The following is a 10,757-nucleotide window of genomic DNA, read 5'->3' on the forward strand; positions in this document are numbered from 1 at the left end:
TGAGATCCTGAGACTAAATACTGATGAGACATTACGCAATCCCACATCGTCCCGGCTCTTTGCATGACTCCCAGTCACCCATGTATAACCACAGTTACTTTTGAGCTGCCAGTGACCAGGTGGTATGGGCAGACACGGGATGTATGTGCGTTTGCTACTCATGGTATGTTATCCAGCTCAAGATCCAAGAGATGTTAATTGGGTGTCAGTTGGAGTTCTGCTATAGATTTAGCCATTCAAAGATCATCTCTCTCCCTAGTTAGCCACTTCAGTTTCTGCCTCTTATTTCCACAGATTGAATCTGGTTACTATGTCTTCACCTCCCTACGTGCTAAAAGAGTGTAGTCTACCATTTCCCTTTTTTCCCCCCACCCAAATCATATCTCAAGAACAACTTGCATGATGGCAAGGTGGCTGTGGGGGTAAAGAGAAAGTCAAAATTGAATTCACAAGGCCAAAAGTTGGATTTCATAGTTTAGGCCCTGGAAGATTTATAAAACTCTAGCCTGGGTAATTTTGTATTTGAATAAATAAAAGAGAACATAAATAAAAGAGAAACATACATCTCTTCAGAGAAAAGCCATAGTAGGGTGACAGTTATTCTTCCTCCCATTACTGACTGCCTTAAATCCATAGCATCAGCTGGTCACTAAATACCCTCTGTGCATCAGGAGAGAAACAGGTTTTTTTCTGACACAAAACCCCAGTTTGGCTCCAGAGCTGGCAGCTACCTCAGGTGGTGAATGGCAGCAGTGTTTCTGAGCTTCTCTTCCAGGCTCTTTGCTGATACAGCGTCTTCATTTATGCTGGGTTCTGATTTTTGAAGGTTAATTTTGCAAATATAAGTACTGTACATATTTTTGAAACAAAAGCCAATATTTTGAAGTGGCCACCAGGGAGAAAGATGAACAACTATAACGAGTTCAATTCATCCTCTGCTTCAGGGCATAACAACGTTCTTTAGAAGCAAATGTTCCCCTTTCCTGAACTGCACAGAAAAGTGTGAGGCATTCATATATGGTTACCTTCCCTTTACTGTGCCCTTGGATTCTTCTTTCCCTTGAGCACTCCTGGGTGTCTCTTGCTGAGGGCAGCCCTTTCATACTGCTTTCTGGGAGCTGCCACCCTGTCACCCTCACTGCTGCTCCCACAGAAGCTCTGTCTTCACTATTCCATCTCTTTGCATTCTTCCCCTGTGCAGTGGCTCTTCAGGTCATGAGGCTGTGTGCTCTCATACAGCTGGTAGGCTGGAAGCCTGCAGAGCACAGGTCATTCCTACCACTGGAAAGATTGCTGTGGAAACTTCTTGCTTGTTCTGGCTATGCCACTACCCTCACAGAGGTTGGAGTGGTGGAGTCACTGTGTTTAAAGAAAGGGTAGATACTGGCACACAGGGACATGGTTAGTTGGTGCTAAGAGAACCAGAAATGCTGAGTCACAGCCCGAAGCAGTGATTGAGCACCTGGTAGGAAGGCAGGAAGGCAGGGCCAACCCAGGGGAGCTCATATGCACACAGTGCACCTCAGTCACTGCAAGGGGTGGAGTCAGGATTCATTCCTTCCTAAACCTCATGTAAGGGTTAGCACTGGAGGCAAGGGTAGCTTACTGGGGTTCCCTGTGTACCTGAGGTTTTATGAAGGTAAGTAGCATCTTTCCTTTATTTCTGTGTCTACAGATGTTGTATTTGAGCAAGTCCTTACTTGCTGCAGGCTAGGATCTTGTTACTCTGGTGTCATTGCTGCGTTTTCCATCATGTTGCACTGGGCAATACTGGTAGTAGGTGGATGGTTGAACTAGATGATCTTAGAGGTCTTTTCCATCCTTAATTATTCTGAACAACACTGTGCAAAAAATCATAGAAGTGCTGCAAACTCGCCAAGACCATGTGAAATCTCAGGTTATTTCAGTGAAGCCCAGTGGTTTCCCACAGGTTACTTTAGGAGCAGGAACACAAACCCTTGTCCCTACTTGCCTTCCCAGTAAAGAGTGTGCTAGTCAGTACCAGTTACCATGATGTCATTTGTGCTTTTGCTTTCTAATATAGCGGGGGTGTTTGGTACTGTACGTCAAAGCTGTTCTTGGATGAGAGCTTTCCTCTCTGAAGGGAATTGCCTTGCTATGGGGATGTCTGCCTACGCATGGCCAGACTTAATTTTGTTGTCTTCCCCCTGCAGAGAGGATAGATTTATTCTGAGCAATGGAAACAATCTGCTGGTTCTGCTCATTCCAGTTAAGCACGAGGCACAGAATGTTAACTTTAAGTGCCCCTCAAAATAACAACAGGATGTTTAATTTTCAGCTGGAGCCTGTAAAAGTTCTTCTGCCTCAGTACTGCACATAGTCCTACAAACTAAAGCAGAACGTGGCAGAGTCACAGCTGATTTTCCCTCCCAGGTGCAGCATGGAGCTGGCCAATGATTTGGGCAAATGCTCCCTCCCTTCACTGGCTGTCAGGAAGAATAGGAGTCATGAGCCAGGGGGTGCCTTTAAGCTCAGTATCTTGAGTTTGGTGGTTATTTATTGCACCTGAATCTTTGTGAAATGTTTGTTTCATGAGACACAGATTTAAATTGGATGGTTCATTGATTTGATTAAGAAAAGTGATTAGTATGGTAGTGAAAACTTGTTAGTCAAAGATTTTTAACCCAGCTGTTCCTAGGGGGAGAAAACGGGGAGGGGAGGGGGGAAAGAAAAAAGATCAGATGGGATTTTACTGCTGATTCCAGTGCTAAATGTGGTTTGCTTTACAAGCTGTTACAAAGCTATATGTATGGGAGCCAGAGCACTTTGTTATTGAAAATGGAAATATTGCCATCTCTGTTGCATCTCTACTTGACTTTGACTAGAAGACAATAGTGTAGGGCTGTATGTGTGCTTGTAGTGACACCAGGTGAGAAAATGTGTGAATGAATCCTTTCTTCAGGTGCACAGCTGCCATGAAGTTTGCTGGTTCTGAGGGAGTAGTGTTCTGCTGGTAGTTCTGTGGGGCTGGTTTTCATAGGGCAATGAGAGGCCTCTGTAGGTCCCTTTGTTTCTGTTCCTCTCCCAGCCGGGCAGTTCAGCATCAAGATGAGAAAATTGTGGCTGCATGCCCTGCACTGCAGGCTGCAATATGTAATGTCCCACAGATGTCCAGCCTCCATGATATGTATGCTGTAGAAAAGGTGATTTGCAATGCGTTTTAGTACTGAGTTATTTGAAGTAGGTTGAGGTTAATCAGCTTGTCAATGTGGCAGTTACTCCTAAAGAAGTAGAAAAGAAATATATATATAATATACACTTTTTTTTTTTTTTTAAGCCTCAGTTATATTAAATCCATATTTGACATAGATGTTCAAATTGGCTGGAAGGAAAGACTTTTCTGCCTGACGACTGTCAAGCAAAGGCATAGGTTGCTCAGGGAAGCTATGTAGGTTCTATCCCTTGAGGTTTTGAAGACACAACTGAATTGAGCCCTAAGAAACCCAGTCTGACTTGAGAGCTGACCCTGCTTTGAGTAGAAGATTGTATCAGAGATCTTTTGATCGTTGAACTTTCTGTTCAATGGATCCAATGAAGTAGCGTTACATTTGGTTAGTTCCTCTTTTCAGTGGCTGTAGAGATAGCTGGGACAGGTACCTTAAGCCTTTCTTGGCCCCTACACCTCTGCTTTGCTGCTGCAGAGAGGTCTTCACAAAATTTCTAATAACCCTCTGGAAGGTATGTAAGAAAATACACCAAAGAAGCAGCGAGGAAGGAATGATGTGAGAGGAGACTGCTCAGAAAGGCAAGGATGGTGTGTAGACAGTCTTGAAAGTGAGCCAGAGACAAATGGATTGGGTGGTGGAGATAGAAAATAGGCTTAGGAGAGGAAGACAACCAACATAAGAGATTATTAAGCTAGGACAGGAAGATGAGGAAGAGCAGTGAAAGATCAAAGGGAAAGCATGAAGGAGAAGCTGCTGTGAGCCACTGAAGGCAGCTGCAAATACTGGGCAGAGGTTCCTATGTGGCTTATCCATCTCCTGGATAAGGAGGATGCCCAAGAACACGAGCAAACAAATGCAGGCAAGAGCAGGAATTTTCTGCCGATCTTTCTCCAGAGACACTTCCTGAGAGCAGTCACACCAGTACTACCTGTCACACTGCTGCTTGCTGAACCCAGCCTACTGGGGGTACCTCTGGCTCCCTCTCACTAGAGCTGCCATCAGACTCAGCATATGTGAACTCATCCAACCTATAGAGAAAGTCCTGCAACCACCCACCCATCACAGCCCTGCTCTGCTTCCCCAGCAGCAGCTCAATCCCAGCTTATTCTGGGAGCTCTGCATGCTCAGGTGCTCTCCAGCACGCCAGCCAGTCTGCTCTCATCTCTTAACTGTGCTCTGCTTTTGCCACTACATAAACCATGTACTGCTGTGAAATGAAGTTTATGGTCACAGGCAGAAAGCTTTTTAGTGCCATTTAATGCATGAAATCTCTTGCAACAGTTCCAAACTTGACTGCTTTGCTGTTGGAAACAAATGATGGGAGAAGTAACAGCCCACCAGAATGATGCAAGACTGCAGCTACAAGGTGGGTCTACCAGTGCCCACCTGTTCCCTGGGCTCCATTGTGCTCTAGGCTGCAGTTTTGCTTGGCATCTCTGAAGGCATTAGTGATGTCAGGTTGCAGAGTCCATTGCCAAAGGCTTAACCAGGCATGCACTAAAAATACCGAGAAATCATGCAGCACAAATCTGCTTATCGTTTACCTGCCTTAGAGCTAAGAGCCAGGGGAAAATAGCTCAGGCTATTGTGTATAGCAAGTGATTCAGGAAAGTCAATTGCACAGGCTGCAAGATTGACAAGTAAATACATTTTTGAAAAGTGCCTACACAGAACTGGTTGGGCAGGCACAATTCACTGTTTTCAGGCAATGTGGGGGTGCAGGCTGGCAAATTGGGCCACCTTGATCGGGTTTGCAATCAAAGGGATGTGTACGTGGGCTGGCATTGCCATCTGCTGGCTGCCACTCCAGCTGGGTGCCACTGGGTGTCAGAGTATTTCAAGACTTTGCCATGATTGTTCCTATGATCGTCACCACTTCTCCTTCCCTCTGCATGGCTGAGAGCAGTGGTGGTCCTGCTTTCTTGCTCCACTCGGGATGACTCTTCTGTTTCACACTTTGTTCTGCTGATTTTTTTCATTTATCCTATGCATGTAGTTTTGACTCTCCTCTAGCTCAATACAAATGTTATTGCCTCTGTATTTGGGATGTCATTGTCCACTGTGCTAGCAACTGTGTGGAAATGTTAGTTACTGTGGTTTTAATGAGTTAGCTAGTGAATGTTAACTATTGCAGTGTAAAATACCCAATAAGCAGTCAAAGATCCTTTTGGAGGGAGTCAGAAGCTGAAACAGCCTTTTCTCTTTTTTGCTGGCATTCAGTTTGCTGGTTAATGATGTTCCTTCTGCTGCTCTTGTCTAAGTTTCTAGGACAGTATTCTTTGCTGGGGACAGGCCCACGGCTTTTAGTGGTGTTGCATTAAAAAGAAGAACCAAGTTTGTAGCCCTAAGAGACTTGACTGCTCTTCCAGTATTACATTGCACACATCGTATTTGGCAATTTTGCACTTGGAGAGATGGTATCTTTCCAGGAGAATGTGAATCTCTCAAACAAGAAAGGAGTAAAGGGAAGTTAAAGCCAAATTTCAGGGGTGCAGGATGAGAACTGAGAAACTTTTTTGTGAGTTGCTCAGGGCAGAAACAGCCAAATTGTCATCAGGGACTGAATGTTTTTCCCACTTTTAACTGGCTCCACGTTTTCCATCAAATGGATTCATACTACTGCCTCATGCAATGCACAAGTTTTTTTTTTTAGAGCAAATCAAACTAAGAAAGAGCACAGAGGAAAGGCTCTTGGGAAGTTATCTCCTGCCATAACAGCAACTTGCATATAGAGCTAAGCTCTACTGGCTATGATCTTCCCTGTATGATATGATATGCCTGCAGCAGGAGGGTTTGAGCTTGATGATCCTCGAGGTCCTTTCCAACCAAGCCATTCTATCATATGACTTTCAAAATCTCCCCAATGAAACTTTGTGGACACTTCTAACTGCAAAAGTAACCAAGCATTGGATGAAAGTAAGAGTAACCATGAAAATAGAGTGGCCATCATTTTCTTGTCAGATGCAACCAATACATGTGGGTATTTAACAGTGCTCAGCTCCTGGTGAGTCTTGTGGCAACAGGCATATCAGTGACACCAAAATTAATGCACTGATAGTGGCAGCCTACGAAATCTGGACAAAGAAGCAAAAACCTAGGGGAAGAGCAAGGCACAAAGAAAAGCTAAAACATGTGGAAGACACTACTGGCTAAGCACTGTGAAGGATGCTCAGTAGGGAAGGAAGTTCTGCAGATGATGCTACCTGGGGCTGAGAACCTAGATCTAATCCCTATGTACCCTATAGTCAGATAAGCTGCATCAGCACAGTTCAGGGTAGTGGAGTTGGACAGAGATGGATACAAAATTAGGGGAGTATCATGAATCACTAAAGTAGAGCACAACTCAATCATCTTAATGAGCAGGGAGACTGTGCTTCCTGTATCTGTCAGTCATAAAGGAAATCCTACAAAGAGAGGCAGAATAATGATGCACTTGCAATCACTTTAAAATCTGAAGACAAGTTATCTGATACAACTATATATTTTTGTGACAACTGATTCTGTCTAATTATGCTCCAATGATGGAGCAAACTTGAAAAGTTATGTCATGAAGTAGAGCCTACCACATGGCACTATTTCATGTGATCATACTGCTGCTTGGTCACTTACATCCTGCTCCTGACAGCTGAGCTAATGTATCAGTAACTTATTCTCTCTTCATCTTTTCCCTTGAATACTTGGAACAATATCCTCCACTGGACATAAGCTGCTGCTCCTTAGAAACATGACAGTAACAAAGAACAGTCTGTAGTCTCAGATTCCCCAAACTAAGCTGTACTGCTTTCAGTCCAACGCCTCTTTTTAATGGCTCTGTGTGACATAAATGCTTGGAAAATCAGATGGATTATCCCTCTCATGACTAACATCAAACAGGATTCAGTGGTTTTCTCTGTGTTACTTTGCATTCAAGATGATCAGCTCCAAAAACAAAAGCATAGGCTGTTAGATTGCACAGAATTGGAGAGGCTGCTGCCCAGCAGCTAGAAATTTTGCTCTGAAGGGTCACCAATAGAGTGATGCTAATCTAGTCTGTAAACAGCTATTCCTTGTGGAGCAGAAAGTAATTCTGTTGGTGAAATCATGAGCACAATGATTTTATTTATTTATTTTCACCTGGAACTTTATCTGCCCATCTCCTGCTGTATTTGAAGTTGGTTTTCCTTTTTAACTTCTGCAAAGACAGCTGTCTGGAGGGCCACCCGCTTATAATCAGATTTGTTGCTTGCATGCTAAGTGAGGGAGAGAAGGAAGAAAAACAAATTATGATTAATTATAGCCACTGTTCTGCCATTAGAGATTCCTGGAAAATATCAGTCACATTCCTGAATCTCTCACAGCGGCTACAACAGGATTAACAATCTAAGCAAGGTGAAAATGTGTATCAGGTAGAGAGAAATCTCTGAGGCTGCCTTTGAAACACTCAAAGAAGGTTAAGTAATATGTCACTGACTCACTGCAGTTAGGGATAAGGTTAACCAGGAGATATTCTTAGCAAAGTACCTAAGAACTGAAAATATGCATCCCTGGAAACATGCATCTACTTACACTCAATTGACTGATGATTTGGGAAGCCTAGTCTGGAGCATGGAGATAGCCAAATGAACCTCAGACCTTCTAAAATATTATGACCCACAGTGCATGGGGCATGATATTACATCCACTTCCCTTACACTCAGGTCAGAAGATACTCAGAATATTAAGCCCTTTAAGAGAGTTGTACCCATGATTGGATGGCAGTCCTGTATCTGCCCCCCAAGGAGAGTTCTGCACCGAAATGAGGAGGGCATTGCTCAGACAAGTTACCAGTGAGTTTGTACTGCTACCACTTGCATGGTTGAGTCAAAGAAAGATCAAGTTTTCTCAGTCTGATAGGCTTTGGGCTAGTCAAACTCAAACTTCTTTGTGGGGAGGTAGGAATACTGAGAAAGGAACATTTCAAGAAGCAAGATTGTTGTTTATGGAACTGCTGAGATCCAGGAAAGTCTTTGTTGAGCTCTATCTCGGTTTCCTCCCTGTGGGAAAGGAGGCTTGGGCTCAAGTCTCTCCATGTATTGAGGCACAGAGACATCACATCTTTTCAGATCAGGATGTCTCAAGCTATTTACATCATTTACTTGTAGGGTGATTGGATTGTCTATAGTCATAAAAGTGCAGATACTTTTAAGCAACGATTGAAGGATATCTTACACAAGTTATTGCAGTAATGCTCCAGGGGAATCTGAGTCAGTCAAGATTCTGAATGAGTTAAATGTACTAATTCCTCTTTGTGCTGGCATCTCAAAGATAATTCTATTATAGAGCAGCCAGGTAATATGGTACAATTGACAGAAATTTTACTAATGCTTTGAGTAAAAGAGAAGAGTTTTGCAGTGGGTGAGGCTGAAGGGCATATGAGTCTGGAAGTGTAAATATGCTTTGTAGTGCTCTCTAGTGACTTTTATGCTTTGAGTAAGTTCAGGTAAGACAGGCTATGAATCTAAACAACAGTTGTTATTCTGGATAATTATGTGGGCGGCCCAAGATAGTTAATGTTTTGTCTGAGACACTGTCTGATTTCTCAGCCTGCAAATTGTCAATACTCTTCAATGCACCAAAGAAGAAACGACTAATTCTCTATGTGGAAACCTGGTGTTTTTAATTGAGATTTACACTTTATTTATCATATTGGGCTCTGTCTCTCAATTCTTGGAAAGCACATCATTTTAGGAAGCCAAAGAAAAAGTTGTCTTTGGAAGCCACGTCCTTTTGCTCCAAATGCTACAGTTAGCTAAATGTCACTTCTAGAAATACTGTAATTCAAGTTAGTGAGTTATATGGGAATATTTCTGAGAATTTGATTTGTTTAAATCTGTCTTTGTACTCATAATTTCAGATCCTAGCATTGCCCTTTCAAAATGCCAAATGCAACAGCTTGAATCATTAGTACACTTTGAATTCTGTTATTTGGGTTGTGCAATTGTGACTTCTGTCCTTTAGGCACTTTCATGCTGTGTGGGGAGTGGGTGGAAATAATATTTAAAGCACCATAGGACAGTTCTAGTGTCGTGTACAGTGTTGTAACTCCACTGAAACCCAATATATCTATTCCAACCTTAACTGACACAAAGAAAATTTGCCTTGCTGTGTGGAACTTATCATTAACTCTTATCTCTGTCTGAAATTTCGTTTCCTTTCAATATTTCTTATCTACTTTACTCCCTACACACTCAACTTGGAATTGTATCTCTTCTCTAAGAACCCAACTTTCTCCTTGGTGAGTCCATATGGAAATTCCACAGAGGAGAAAGAAGCAGATCTGTGGGGCAGCCCCTTTTCAGTTAGCACAGGCTGCTGTCCAGCCACCTGGGCTGCAAAACCTCCCTCTATACCTGTTGTGTTTTCTCTCTTGTACTGGATGGCTTCTCAATTCCAACAAAAATTCCAACAAGTTTGTAGTCAATCTGTTTCTCATATGTTTGTGCCATTCTTGGCAGGAAAGTTGCTTTTTTTTATCTAAAAGTATAGGGGTGGGGAAGACAAGGGCATAACTGGTGCTCTATCAAAGCTGGCAGTAAGATGACAGTAAGATTAAGGGGTTTTAAGAGGAAGAACTGAAATGTGCGAAAACAGAGAAAGGACAATCAGAAAGGATGGAAGGAGGGGAACAAAAGGAGAGAGAAATGGAGAAGCAGCAATACGACACTCCACAGATCAGGAGAGGGAAGAAGAGGAAAGAAAAAGAGAAAAGAAACACCAGAATGATTTAGTTAAATTCTTTAAAATAAAAAATTAAAAAAAAAAAAAAGGACAACTGATGGGATTTGTTAGTGAATAACTACCATATTTTGTCTTGCTTTCCATTGGTGTCAGATACATCAGGATACATACTTTCAGTGTTTTCTATTGTACACCCTTAAATACTTATTTTCTTGTCAACAAGAAACTTTGGGGTAGAGGGCTATCCAGGCTTTTGGCCAACTCCACTCACTTAACTCATAAGGGAGTCTGCCTCCATTGTAAATCTTTTAGTATATGCTGGTGGAAGGAGAGCATTTGCTCTGCAGCTGCCATATATTCTCCTGAAGTGGCATGTCATAATTACAATGTACCTTGTAATGCATACATAGAAAGACAACCTAAGACTTCACTGTTGACCTTAATTTTGGCATTTCCCAGCTTTCAAATGCTTGAATTTTCATCCTTGATGTTTTACCTTTCCCCTGAAATTATAAATAACACTTTGCATTTCTCTGATGTATTCTGCCCCAAAACTTGATACTGTTCTCTAAACAATTTTTTTTTATTAGGCTTGACAGCAGCCTTTTGAAGTAAGTAACTTTTGCCATTATTTCAGCTTTTGAAATGAACGCATGCAGAGATCATGCTTTACTTAGTCACACAGGATGTCAGTGAATTGGAAGTGACAGTCCCTATCTTCTACATCCTGACCTACCATTTGACCTTCATTCACACTTCTTTTTTAGATAAAAGCTCTTTTTAAGATCACAGGACTGCATTTGTGACTTTCCTATAGAATCGACTTGAAATAGCATCGTATGCCATTTGGAAATGTAAGGCCACATCTCATCT

This window comes from Meleagris gallopavo, chromosome 1, assembly GCF_905368555.1.
Source record: "Meleagris gallopavo chromosome 1, MGAL_WU_HG_1.1, whole genome shotgun sequence".
Lineage (NCBI taxonomy): Eukaryota > Metazoa > Chordata > Aves > Galliformes > Phasianidae > Meleagris > Meleagris gallopavo.